This window comes from Streptopelia decaocto, assembly GCF_964273445.1.
Source record: "Streptopelia decaocto genome assembly, chromosome: 2".
NCBI classification, from domain to species: Eukaryota; Metazoa; Chordata; class Aves; order Columbiformes; family Columbidae; genus Streptopelia; species Streptopelia decaocto.
In genome coordinates this window covers 112,321,977-112,335,483 of record NC_138655.1, presented here as the reverse complement: position 1 = coordinate 112,335,483, position 13,507 = coordinate 112,321,977, and the positions used below count along the sequence as shown (strand labels likewise).

The following is a 13,507-nucleotide window of genomic DNA, read 5'->3' as shown; positions in this document are numbered from 1 at the left end:
CAGTGTGGAGTTCCTCACCCCACAAAGAAAAAAAAGTCATTTGATCCCCCTTAAGACTAGAAACTGCAGTTCCTGCTCAGCTGTGACTCTCAAATAAAATTAGTAGGAATTTGAACTCTGGCTTTGACAGCTAGCATTGGTGCAAATGACCTCTTGTTCTTAATTTATGTTTATAGGCAGAAGGATTGGAGGATTTTCAGGTTACAGCGTCAGAGGGACCAGTGGACTGTTTCATGGGCTAAAGAGCACCTGGCAGGTCAAAAAGGATGTTTCAAAGTATTCCAGAAGCCACACAGAGGGCTCAGCCTGGTATCCTTCTGACTCAGTCATATTGCAGACGACACTCAAAGAGCCATAACAGGTTGAAAAACTCAGGCAGCGAGCAGCTCTTGGTTGCTCTGGACAGAAAAACATCTCTGATATAGGAACTTAGCATCACTGTATTTTTTTATAATATATATGTCCATCATGCACATTAGAGCAAAGAAACAAGACAAGCAGTGATAGGAGAAAGAAGAGCAAGAAAAGGGAGCGGGCAAGAATGCTGTGAGCTGTGGTGTTAGCCAGAGACAAAATGGTGAGAAAAAGGGGGTTGTGCAGTGAGTTGGTTATGTTGCAACCTTTGATTCATTGTGGAGAATGTGTGCTACTTACATATATTAGAGTACAGTAGGGAAAAAATCAAGCTGAGGAAATTCCAAAATCTTTCAATAGGATTTATGAGCTTTAATAACCCAATGGCTCAGGGTCACCTAAGAGCCCAGGAACTGCTTGGTGTACAAGTATGAGTGGCCCTAAGGAGATATATGACAAACACAGCATCTGCAGGGGGGAAGTTACAGTTGTCAGCATAGGACCCATAAGAATCACAAATAACTTCACTAGCACAAAGGAGTTTCCTATCAAGATCTCACCAAGAAAATCCTTTATTGTAGTCTTTTATCTAAAGCAAAGTGTAAAAGCATAGCATTCCTTCCAGCACACCTAGAGAGCAGACAAGCTTTGGTGACAATTTTCAGCTGCCATAGTAAGATGTGGGTAGTACAGGCTTTCAAAGGTACATGGTGCCTCTCTCACAGCTAAACCATCACTACAGGTGTTCTGGCAGAAGGGAAGGTGGGGGACTAGGGACCTTCATGGGTGAGCAAGTGGATCTAGGAAATGACAGAGAGGGGAAAAAAGAAAAAAGCAATCTTGACAGGAATCCCATTTACCTTCTAGAATTCCTGTTGAAGCAATATTAAGAATAGCAGTAAAACATTATTATGGAGTTGTAGGCTTGGTTTGACACTTAAAAGCAACAGCAATATATTTTAGAAAAGACCATCATCCCAGCTGTAAGTAGACAGAGATGCATCATGCAGACTCTGAGGTATTTCAGCTTAGCTATTTATTTCATGTAATGATGAGTCTGAGTCTTGGTGATGTTGAGCACATCTCTGTTCTGTGTTTTGGTCAGGGCACATAGATGCAACCCAAGGCACCATCTGTTAAATAAGCAGTGCCACTGTGTAGATCAGATACCATATGAAAACCTAGAGACTGCAGCTGGCAAATGATTTGGAGGTGAAGCACAGAAGCCTTGCTGTGCCAATCAGACCCTGTAAACCAGAATACTCGCCAGCTACTGATTTCTCCATTTGAAATTCCTCTGAACATGTTGCACTCTTGCTTCTAGAAACATCTAGCCTTCTCTGAAATGCATGTTTTGAACGTAACAACTTAAGAGAAAGCACCCATTGACGTCAGGCCCAGATCTACTTTGCAGGTATTTTTCACAAATAACTGGATGCCACACTAGAATGTTGGTATTCTTCAATCAGATACCATTTTTTTCCTTTAAAATCTTTTAAGAACATTGTTTATCTCCTACCATCAGAATCTCTAGAAGGGACTCCAGCCACAGCATCTGTGCAAGTTGGATGCATTGATTTCCTGCAGCCCACCCAACCTCACTGCAGTACACTCTGAAGTTCACACTGGCCAGGAAGCCACAGCACTGACCTCCAGTGAGCAGAACCCAGCCCTATATTAACTCTGGGTCTTCAAGATTTCCTGCTGCCCATAATGCCTAAATGTTGATTGTGTTCGAGCTATAATACAGAGGAAGCCAACTGGGGACCTCCCAAAGAGAGAGGCACTGACGTTGACTTACATACAGCTGCTCCCACCTCTGAACTCCTGTGGATGCAACTGCAAGGCTGGGTTGCTAACTCAGGAACATAAACATGAAATGATGAAGTTCAGTACATCACTCTTTAAAGAGGCTTGGTAATTATTGCTCTTTTAGGATCCCCAATCTGAAGTCTACTTGTAGAAGGTTGGGTTTTATTGCCTGAGTCTAAACCAGTATGATGGTTTCAAGATGTGGCCGCTAGTATTTTGGGTAGTCACATCTTGAACACTATTATACCAGGAATAATTAAAAGAGAAGTCTAAAAAAAATATGTCTTACCTAAATAGGGATGAACCTGCCAGATCACAGACTAATTCTCAAAATCTGTAATCAATACACAAATTAATATAAAGGCTGGAATTATAGTAAAGGTAAAGAAAAGAAAGGCTAGTTCTTATTTTGTAAAATTGTGACCATCTGTGCTTATGCCTCCAAGATCTATTAACCTGTTCAGTTAGAGAAGCAGCAAACAGCAAATGCTGGTCATGAATGAAGACTTTGGAATCAACTTTTGTGTTGGCTAGTGGGCTGCAGAAAAGAGACAGTCAAGAATGGATGACTGCTTGTGTAAAAATTAGGTCCATTAAACACGAAGTGATGGGGGCGGTATGAAACCCCATAATGCTGTACTTCACAGACAGAATGCAACGACTTAAGCTTCCAGCACTTTTTGGTCTTGGACCTTTCAGGTCTTAGAGTCTTACGCACAGTTATTTCTGAGTCACTGCCCTTAAAATAATACAGTCCCCCCAAATGTTCTCCAGCTGCCTTCTTTTTTGTTTCGCCTTGCCTTATCCACTAGACATATTTAAATTTTTCCTTTGTTTGGAATCTACATATTTTCACGCCCTAAAATTATAGCCTTTGCAATGCACAACACTGTAGAAAGTCCCTTCATTGAAGCAGCAGAACATGGTACAATTTTAGCATCATATAATTTCCTGCATAATTGTTAAATCATTTTCTTCCTTTTCTCCCTCCCCCTCGCCTTTTTTTTTTTTTTTAATAATAAAAAAATGAGAGAGACAGACAGAAAACTTAACATCCTTATAATACCATGCTACACCACACCTCACCTTTATTGCAACAATGGCCTTGCACCAATGACAGGACTTTCCCTATCTATTGCTTCCATCACTCAGCATTGGACTCTGTACTCTGCAAGGCACTATTTGTTCATAAATGCAAGCCTCCTTGTGTGTTTGTGACATCGTATTCCCAAATATCACATCATAAAAAATATTAAAACAAAACTGTTCATAACATTTTCCTGTGCACCATCTGGGCCTTGTGAGAAAGCTGACATTATCTGTCAAACTAAAGATAACCACATTTTCTCTCTTTTGTATCGTTGATGTTTGTCATCGCAAATTTCACTTTAATGCTCCAATTACATTATGACATTCTTACAAACTGAATGGCACTAATGACTTTCATTATTATTTACACACTTCCTTAATTATAAGGCTCTCCCTCTCATTCACAACATGTTCTCCCTCATAACACTCACTCTGATATAAAGCTAATGAATTTTAAACTTTCTATTACATAAAAGCTCATGATTAATTACCCAGCTTCCCAATTTCTTTATGATGCACAATACAGGGCTCCCCTACAGTGATGCAGCGAAGGGAGAGAAGTATGGAACTTTTATTCCCTCCTCAGTGAAAGCAAATAGGGAGATGAATAGAGTATCTTTCTCTTTAAAGCAGCATATGCAAATTTAATTGAAAACAAATATACATCAAAACATTCCTCAGGAGAAATCTAAATCTCTGTATTAGCAGCATGCAGTAAACAGAATAATAGTTCCTATTATTATCATCTTTAATTTTACTTGACAACAATTTTTTCATCTAGTTCAAGCAAATGAGACAGTAGAAGTAAAAATACATGGCTTTTACATAAGACATCTTGGTGTTGTATGCTGTATCACCAAGATCAACTATTTATGTGGTTTTAATTATTCACTGATAAAAAAGACAAGACAAGAAAGCCCAAGGTTGCACCACACCAAATGAAGGACAGTTGTGACACATATAAATTACTGCACTTCAGACTGACAAAGGTAATACAATAAACCAGAGCTTATAAGACTTTGAAAGACATTGTGGGGGCACTGAACAGCCTAGCAATGAAATTCAGAGTTCAGTATTTAAGCACGGATGCAGGCTGCAATCTGCACAAGCTGTACATGTCTCAATGCCTGTGCTGCCAACAGAAATTGGATTCACGCAGCCAAATGTAAATTTGCTGACAGCTATGGGGAAAAAAAATGAGTTAATTAAAAAGTGTGGCTACTCTTACCCCATTTGCTGGCTAGTAAACTTAAGATTACGGGGAACCTGTGCATACCAAAAATTTATTTCCTGGCATTCCAAGAGAAGTTCCATTTTATGCCTCTCCCCTGTTAGTAAAGCAGGAGCCAATATCTATGCAAATATATACATAATCCAAATAGGGATATAGTCCCAAATGGGACGAAAGCACATCCTGTCATGACTGAATCAAGGGATAGCCAGCTATGAATGATATATTTGCCTAAGCCAAGCACAGGACACCTAGAAAGATGAAGATTCATTTATCAGAGCCATTTACCTATGTGTTGCCTTCATATTAACTCTTACTGCTGATCTGCTGCTGGAACAGATAAGAAAATTGGCTTTGTTGTGAGAAAAGCCTGTTCTCTTTCAAATTCAGTTTGTTTTGTTTTTACTCCTGTATGCTTTAAATTTCTAATCGGTTTCCTGTGTCATGGAAAACCCTGGAGACATATTAAACTAAATAATTACCTGAAAGTTCAGTACAACACAAAAATGCAGTGTAGCTCCAGCCTTGTGAAAATCCTGGGAGATTATAGCGATGCTTTGGTCTGCTTTTAAACAACTCTTGATTAATATGGCAATTTTGTGGTCCTATCAGAATGTACAACTTAAAAAATAAAAATTTCTCAGGGCTTGATCCAAGGCCCAAAGAGTAAACTATGCGATCACCTCCATTATCTTCAGTTAATATCTCATTCCAAGGCTGCTACTCATCAGCATTTCAGTTATGTGAATTACAAAACTCCCTAACATCAGAGAATGTTCTGTAGTTTATTAAAAACCAAACCAAAACAAACCCTTGAAGGAAACAAAAATTGAACCTTCCATCCTCTTTAATGTTGTCTTGCATGCTGTGTATCTTACATAGAGTTACTAGGAGTACATTATGAAGCAAAAACTATAAAACACTTCTATTATTTCTTTAAATCTGTAGCTAGAAGCCAGGCTTTAGAGGGCAGGCAGGCTCTTGGCAGAAATTTAACAAATAGCAGAGATGGAAGAAAGAGAGACAGATGCAGCAAGAGAGTAGGTCTCAGAATAACATTACTTTTCTGATTCTAATAAAGTTCCTTTTCTCAGCATTCAAAAAAACTGGCAACTTCTGTGCTATTCTAGCTTTAACCAATATGTGATTCAGGGATTCATCATTTGCCCTTAGATATTGTATAACTTCTCTGTGTAAATAGATAGAGTGCTCCTGAAATCCATTTTTCTCAGGATTCATCTGCTTTCTGTGGCTATTGCAGTTGTTCATCTTTTGTTGCTGAATTTAGGGTGAAGAGCACTGGACTAAGATATCTGTAGGATATGTAAGTTTGCATTCAAAGCCTCATGACATTTTGGACAGAGCGTGTCTGGATTTTACGAGGGGCCAGATTGTGCTGCTCAGTCACATGTACATGCCCATCAAGAAATTTCAGAACAATCCTGTTGAGAGTCAATTGAATGTAAACACACAAAAAGTTCTTTGAACAGCATTAAGAGACATCCTATAATACATACTCTTGAAAGATTGGACCATGATCCTAACCTCTGTTTTATTTGTTGATGGTTTAGGTTGCAGATAAGCTTCTTTAAAATACGATGGATAATGAACCACAGTAGCCATTCAGCTTGATGACTGTTTCCATGTAAAATAGTTTCTGTGTTTAGACACATTCATCTGGAAAGCCTGTGCATTTTCCAGTGTTATTCAGCAATAACTGTACTCTAAAGAAAACGGTGTAGTCCTTGGACTTCTTCATGTGCTTGACTATTAGTAATAGCACTTACACAGAAGAAGTGAGACATCACAGAGCAAGACACAAACATAATAAAACAGTCGAGCTAATATTTCTACAAGGATATTAAAACAACTGGAGAAGGTTGATAATGTCAGAATAAGTAAAATTAGTCACAATTTAGTATGTGGCATGAAGGTTTTCAGTTACAATTTTATGGCCCCTTCCTAATGCAGCTGAAACTCATGATAAGTTTACAGCCCACATGATCAAATGATTAATATAACAATTAAAATATAAATATATTTTAATGACATGTGGCATTATCCTTATGCTATGTAGCTTTCAACAATAGTTTATTTGTTGTAATATTTATGTTATGAAATTCTAGTTGTATTTATATTACCACATTCTCCCAAAGAGGAATTAGACACTGGCCCTCTGAGATTCCTTATGAAGAAGCAAAGCTTTATTAAACAATTTGAAAGTGAGATGTCATGGTGAACAGGAGCCTTGTTTCAAATCTGTAACTGTATTACATGGCCCTGTGATCCACTGCTTATATGGACATGTGGGGCACGAAGCTTTCTCCCTGTCTCGCCTTTTCTATCAATGTCAGGAGAGCCTCATGGCTCACAGAAGTAAATGACAGAGAGGGGAAGAGCTTCACAAGCATGGGGATAGGGCAGAGAGAAAGGCAAGATGCCACTAAGGAAAGTAATTAGTGGCAGTGGGGAGCAACCTGCTGAAGCTTCTTCTTGCAATTGATTTTGTTGTTACACACTATGTGAGATCTCCACAACCCAAGAAAGATGCATCACCTTAGAAAGCTGCATGTGAAGAAATGTCATTAAGTGGGAGCCAGGTCTTGATTCAAATACCAGGGCTCTGCTCCTGATTTTACCTCTTATTTAAAGGATAACTTTGAGCAATTCAACCCATCTCCTGTTGCCTTTGTTTATTCTTCACACCTGTGTCTTCTGATCTTTCTTACGGCTGTTGGAATTCTGGGGAAAGAACTATCCATCTTTATGTGTTTATGTAATGGCTGTCTGCAAAAATGTAACAACCCAGTCTGAAAATAGTTTCATCAAAGATGATGGGAATTTTACATTGATCTCAGCAGCAATCTCATTTGCCAATAATATCATCTGTATGTATTCTTTTGAAACGTTTGGTATTGATTAACACAGTTTTTAAAAGCACAAACAATAAATTATTCATTTTTGATTTATAAAGTAGTTATAGTAAGTGTTTATCACAGGCAGAGTATTTTCATACGAATCAGAATACTTAGAAAATAAACCAAAAAAACCCCAACAGATCAGCTCTTCTCTGTATTATAACTGTAAACACTTTCCTATAAACAGAAATAAAACTGGAATCCTCTTTCCTCAAGTGCCTCAAAAAAGAAAAGAACCTTGCAAACGAAGAAAGCCAGTGAATCACATAAAAGATAGTGCCTTCACGCAGAACATCTTACTAATAGCTCAGAAATTTTTGATAGAACTGTACATCACTAGAGGACATAAATGAATTTGATTCAGGACAAATCAAGACCCAGACATTTGGAAATACTGTAAATAAGGTCCTTAAGTCATCACACCCTTCCATGGAGTAAAGCACACCTTAGGGAGATGAAATTCGAAAAAAAATAGGTGCTGCATAAAACGTTAGCTGTACGAGTGGTTGGTTTTGTTTTTTTTTTTCTTGTGTCTATCATTTTTAGTATTTGTACAATACTTGTATTTACCGTGTCCTGCCTTTCTTCTTCCAGGGGCTGGCAGATTTGAAGATTGACTGCAGTGATGGCGCAGGCACCAAGCCTTGTATATATGAGCATCACAGCCAGAAGTGGTGTGCTTATTTCCAAAATAGCAGCAGAGGAGTCACCGCTAGTAAAAGCATCGCAAACCCCTAAGTAGCAGAGCTCTTTCCTTTTAATTGCAGTGCCCAGCGTTTTTTCCAGTGTGAGCATTTCTCCAGTGTCCCCTGTAGGCTTTTTGTCAGCTTGTGTGCACTCTTGGTTGTTTTGCTGATCTTTTGCTCCTCAGCAAACATGATGATCGCTGCTAAAGCCATATGTGTCCACACATCCACTTGAGAAATTAGGCAGAATTAAAAACAGACAGTGTTTCAATGCCAGTCTTCTCCACAACTTTTATCGACCACCTGTAAGGAAGGTGGCCAAGAGCCGCCTCATGTCTGGATCAAGACATCATACTAAGACTGTAAGAAAACTTGACTCACTAAGCATGAGGGTAGCATACCTTGTAGGTCCTCAAGATTCAAGATTTATGCTGTCTGCCTCTTCACCCTTACCCTTTACCTCTAAAAAATAAGTTCTTTCAGACTTTCTTTGCTCTTCTTCTATTCCTCCATGTTTCTGTCCTGTGTTCTATGTGCTCTGCTTTTTCCTTTTCCTTTCCTTCTCTCCATATTCATGCCGGAGGGTATATCATGATGAGGTTCTCTAATCAATTGTCTGACTCATTGCCTTATGGCAGAATATTGCCATGGCTAATGACTAATATGACTGCAGGATTTCCAAATGTCATCTTATAAGATCTTACAGACTGCCTATTAACTGTTTTTTAGCCTTACTAGGATTAGCTGGGTAGCAAAATAAACCAGTATGATTTAGCACAGTAAGCTCATTTCTTCCAGCTGATTTCTATTTATAAGTGCAGCCTAAATAAAATCATATAGGACAAAGTATTTCCAAACTGAGAAACGCTCCATTTGTGAACAGCTTTTCCTATGATACTCAAAGTGTTCAATTGCACAGTGAATGACAAAAAATAGCAGTTGAAACTTTCTAATTCTTGAAAGATGGCAATTGATGTTTACATTCATATTGTGATTTATTATAAAAAAGAAACGTGTGAAGTTGCCAAGACAAAGAGATCCATTGTGTTTGTTGAATTTTATTTGTGCATACCAAACACTTTTTCCTCCACATTACAATTTTGTGATGAGCAAAGGTGTAGCATGGCACATTTTCTCTCTGCAACTCCTGTATCCCTGCAACTGAAGCTAATATTTGCCCTTTCAGTTAAATGCAGTTATGCTATGATAGCGACTTAGTTATATTTTAGATTAATGTGAAAGCAACAGACACTTTCAATAATAAGAATTGTTCACGCTGTTAAGGAATTACCATAAAAAGCAGTAAGAATAATCACAAGGAGAACTGTAGATGATTTTAAAATCTGACAATATACAGAGGATGCTTTGCCGCAATCCTAGTGATGCCTAAACAACTTTGGTATTGTTAAGAGAAACATACATTAGTTCTGTTATTCTTTTCTTGCCACACCCATGTATATAGCATGAAACTGCAAGAACTTGCTAATCACAGGATTTTGATACTTCCTCTGGGCACTCAACTGTTAGACTCCTGCAGTTTGACCACTCCTGAAAATACAATAATATAAAACCAGTTCTCTTGCACGAAACTAATTTCAGCATTGACAAATTTCCCAGATATCCGTTTATAAATACTTACTGATGCCTTCTTGATCAACTCATCTGGTCACATTCCCACTGACAGAAAAATGACATTGATCAGAAACAAACATTCTCAGAGATATTGCAAGAAGGGTAAAGTGCCAGGGAGTGCTGTTTTTTGCTGCTGATTGTCAATGAATTAACAAGCAGCATTATCTTGGGTATAAAAGAACAGAGCCTCTAGCTAGAGAAAGATATACAACAACAAATTGGGAAGTGTACTGTAAAGATTAGTGTGTTAGAAAACTAATGAATAATGTCACAAGACCTTAAACTAGCTAATCTCATTGAGGCAGCTTGTTAGATCAACAGATTGCCTAGCTGAGGAACCTGCTTCCATTACTGCTGTATTTGTGGTGTCAAACACAATTAGTGTTTCTCCAGATGAATTTTCATTCATTAGAGTTGGAAAGCCAGCTAGAAGAAAAAATGCAGTAGAAATGAATTTGTTTCGCTTTCAATAGCAGAGTTTTCTCCATACTTAGCTACCACAAATACAAGAAACACACACTGAGATTCTCTCTAGTAACTGTCTGAGCTCCATTCCTTCCCCATAGTCCTGCAAGCTGTAGCTTCTCTAACACCCGGCCTCTAGCACAGAAGCAGTAAGGAGCTCCTCCACATTAACCTGAAAAATCCAACACAGCAGGAAAATTTCCCCCCCCTCAATTCAACCTGTGTGAGTTTGCTGTCAGCCCTCATCTCACTCAAAAGAGGGTATGCCCTCTTTAAGTCTGTCAGTGTTTCTAGTTCATTTTGTGTATTTTTTTCTTTTTTTTTTTTTTCACCCCCGCAAAGCTGAATATGCAAAGGTAACCACTGCAGACTCCATCCTGCCATACTCCCCTAGCCTGCTCATATCAGGTTACCCTATCTTACATTACAACAGGAGTTATTTCATTACCAATATTTCCTCTGAATCCAGGATCTGGTAGAAAGTAGATTTTTTGGCAGGTGAGGTGAAATCAAAGCTCTGCTGAATTCATGCCACTGATTTCAACCGAGCCTCATTTTTATCACCCATCTTTACAGGAGTGTTACACTATGTTGGCTAAATTTTAAAAATCACTTATTTCTTGTTATACAATTGAAAACTTCTATCTTATCCTCATGCAGTGCACCTAATAAACTGCCGTAGAAAATTGCTGAAATATTAAGACTATTAGGCTGTCTCAGTTTCTAAGAGTAAACACTGCAGTCTTTTTTTTTTCCCAACTCAAATATAAAACTTTCCAGGTGTTGAGTTTGCAGTGACATTTTCAATGTTCCTGAAGCATTATAAGGGGAAACCTGTGAATTTTAAGTAGTGACAATCAATAATGCTTGAGAAATATTATATTAAAACTTAAATCTAAAGCCCATGATACTGACAGAGCTGACACTTAGTACCTACTCAGTCATCATCATTTTTATCATTTTTCCTACTCTTTGAAAACACTGCTGATGTTGTTTAGGCTGTTGACTATCCAAGCATACTATTAAACTCCTCATTTAACAAGATAAGCAGTTTCTAATGGGATTTAAAACTCTAGGTGCAATGCAGTCAACATCACACACTGGCATAAATCTCTTGCACTATAATTCCTATTTGTCATCAGAAGTGGGGAAAAGGCTTGCTTGTTTTTTAAAGCATCTGTAGCTCTTGATAGCAAAAGTTCTATGTTTAGGAACATGCTTTATATTAAGTTAGGGTGCTCTTAAAGAACCCTACTCCCTCCAGCTGAACTGAAATAAGGTTGATTTCTTCCAGTTTTTTAACGGATAATCTGAACGTTCAGGTTTGCATCTGTTATACAATTGCTTCTTTATTCTGAGTCATTTGGTAACCTCTAAAAATAGTTCACTCTTCTTGAATGAGCACCACAGTGTTATAGATCATGTAGACAGAAATACCTATCTCCTTGCTTCTGCATAGCCAATACGCTACAGGGCTCCGGTATCTGAACAAAGTCATTGCAGTGTATCTTAACTCTAACAGATGTTACTGCTGGCTTCTTCAAGAGCCGGAAGGGAAAAATAAAAGAAAGGAAAGCAATAGATTACAGGCCAAAACAATTGCTCAGTTCCAACAGTAAAATACCATGTCCATGAAGGTGGACTGTGAGGTTAAAATGTTTGTTTATAGCGGCTTACTTTGGAGGTACAATAAACTGCTTTATTGCACCTGGAATAGAAGGTGGTATTATTTTTGCAATAGAGGAACTATCTGTTTTGCAAACAAACCCCAGTTTCTGAAGGAATCAGGAACTTCAAGTTCCATCTCTCCCCGTGGTGTCCTGCACATAGGATTTCCAGAAACACAGGAATACATTCATTTGTTGTTCTGGAGCACTACTAAACTATGATTTCATACACAGCAGTAACCATTCTTCTGGGATTATTCCCTCAGGCAAATTAGATTCTCTTTTGTTTTGCTTTTTAGCTATGTGATATGTCTCAAGAGAATTATTTTCTAGTAAAACATTTGAAATACCCTCAGCAAGCTGGTGAGACAAGAAATGGCACCTGGAAAAATTACAGAGGTCCAGGTGAAAGTATGGTTTAAAAAATAATTTAATCCTAGGTAGACAAGATCAGTCATGAAGTTAGAAAGGACTTTCAAATGAATGACAAGCCACTCTTAACAATCCACGCTTTGCTAAGAAAATACATGAATTGGCGAACAAAAAAGAACAATGTGCTAGAATGCCATGCATACAATTTAAATATTATCCATGTAATTAATCACCAAAGAAAAAAAATACATATTTTATGTTTTTGGAGCTTGTGGGAAATCCTAGCATTTTCCATGCAAGTAATTCTGCAGAAAAAGAAACATTTAGTTACTTGCATCTCACCTTCCCCTTTCTCACATTCTAACAGTGTCATAATATTCATGGGATATAATACAGACTATGAATTTTCATTGAGAAGTCAAACAGGTTCATTTTCCTCATGCATCTCAGGCCTTCCTGAAAGTGTTTGTTGTTATTATTTGGTATCAGTTACCATAAGAAAGTCTCCCCCCAATCTATTCATTTTTGCAAAGGGCTTGTTATGAGCTCTCATCTCCTTTTTTTCCTCGCTCTATTGTTCAGTCCAAAGGGACTGTGAAATGAAGGAAATGTACTCCATTTCTACCACTGAAACCAGGAGAGCCTTCTCTGCTGGGCTGGAAGAAAGGACGACTTTATCCTGGAGTGAATTAACTGCTTCCCTTAGGGACAAAACCCAGCTATGGGTTCACTTTAGGGCAGGGGTGTCAAACTCACGTTCACTGGGGACCACATCCACCTCACAGTTGCCTTTGAAGGGTCAAATGTAATTTTAGGACTGTATAAATGTAGGAGTAGTTACATTTATATATATATATGTATATATACATTTATATATGTATAAATGTAGGAGCAGTTACATTTATACAGTCCTAAAATTACATTTGGCTCTCTGAAGGCAACAGTGAGTCTGTTGTGGCCCCCGGTGAAAATGAGTTTGACACCCCCACTTTGGGGAATCCATGCTGGAGCCTGTGCCTGCTCCAGACAGACAACATGAACCTCCATTGCACTGAACTTGAGTGGTCAAAGGCTTCCAAACTGTCTCAGCTGTTCTTGTGTTCCACAGACTCATTCCACTGTCATGCCACGTGCCAGGGCACACTGCGCACACAGAGCATGGAGCTATAAACTCACTTCTCTGCTTAGCTGTGACTTTTCCTTCTTGCTATTTTAGAGATTTCAGGTGATTTATTCTACCTGGAAAAATAAAAAAAAATAAAGGTACATCTCTGCCGTGGT

General features: G+C 38.3%; 1 protein-coding gene across 14 annotated transcripts in view; it reads right to left on the bottom strand.

Moving 5' to 3' along the window:
* The window catches only part of ARPP21 (cAMP regulated phosphoprotein 21), a 200,659-nt gene that overhangs the window by 144,477 nt on the left and 42,675 nt on the right, over positions 1-13,507 (bottom strand). The window lies entirely within an intron of this gene.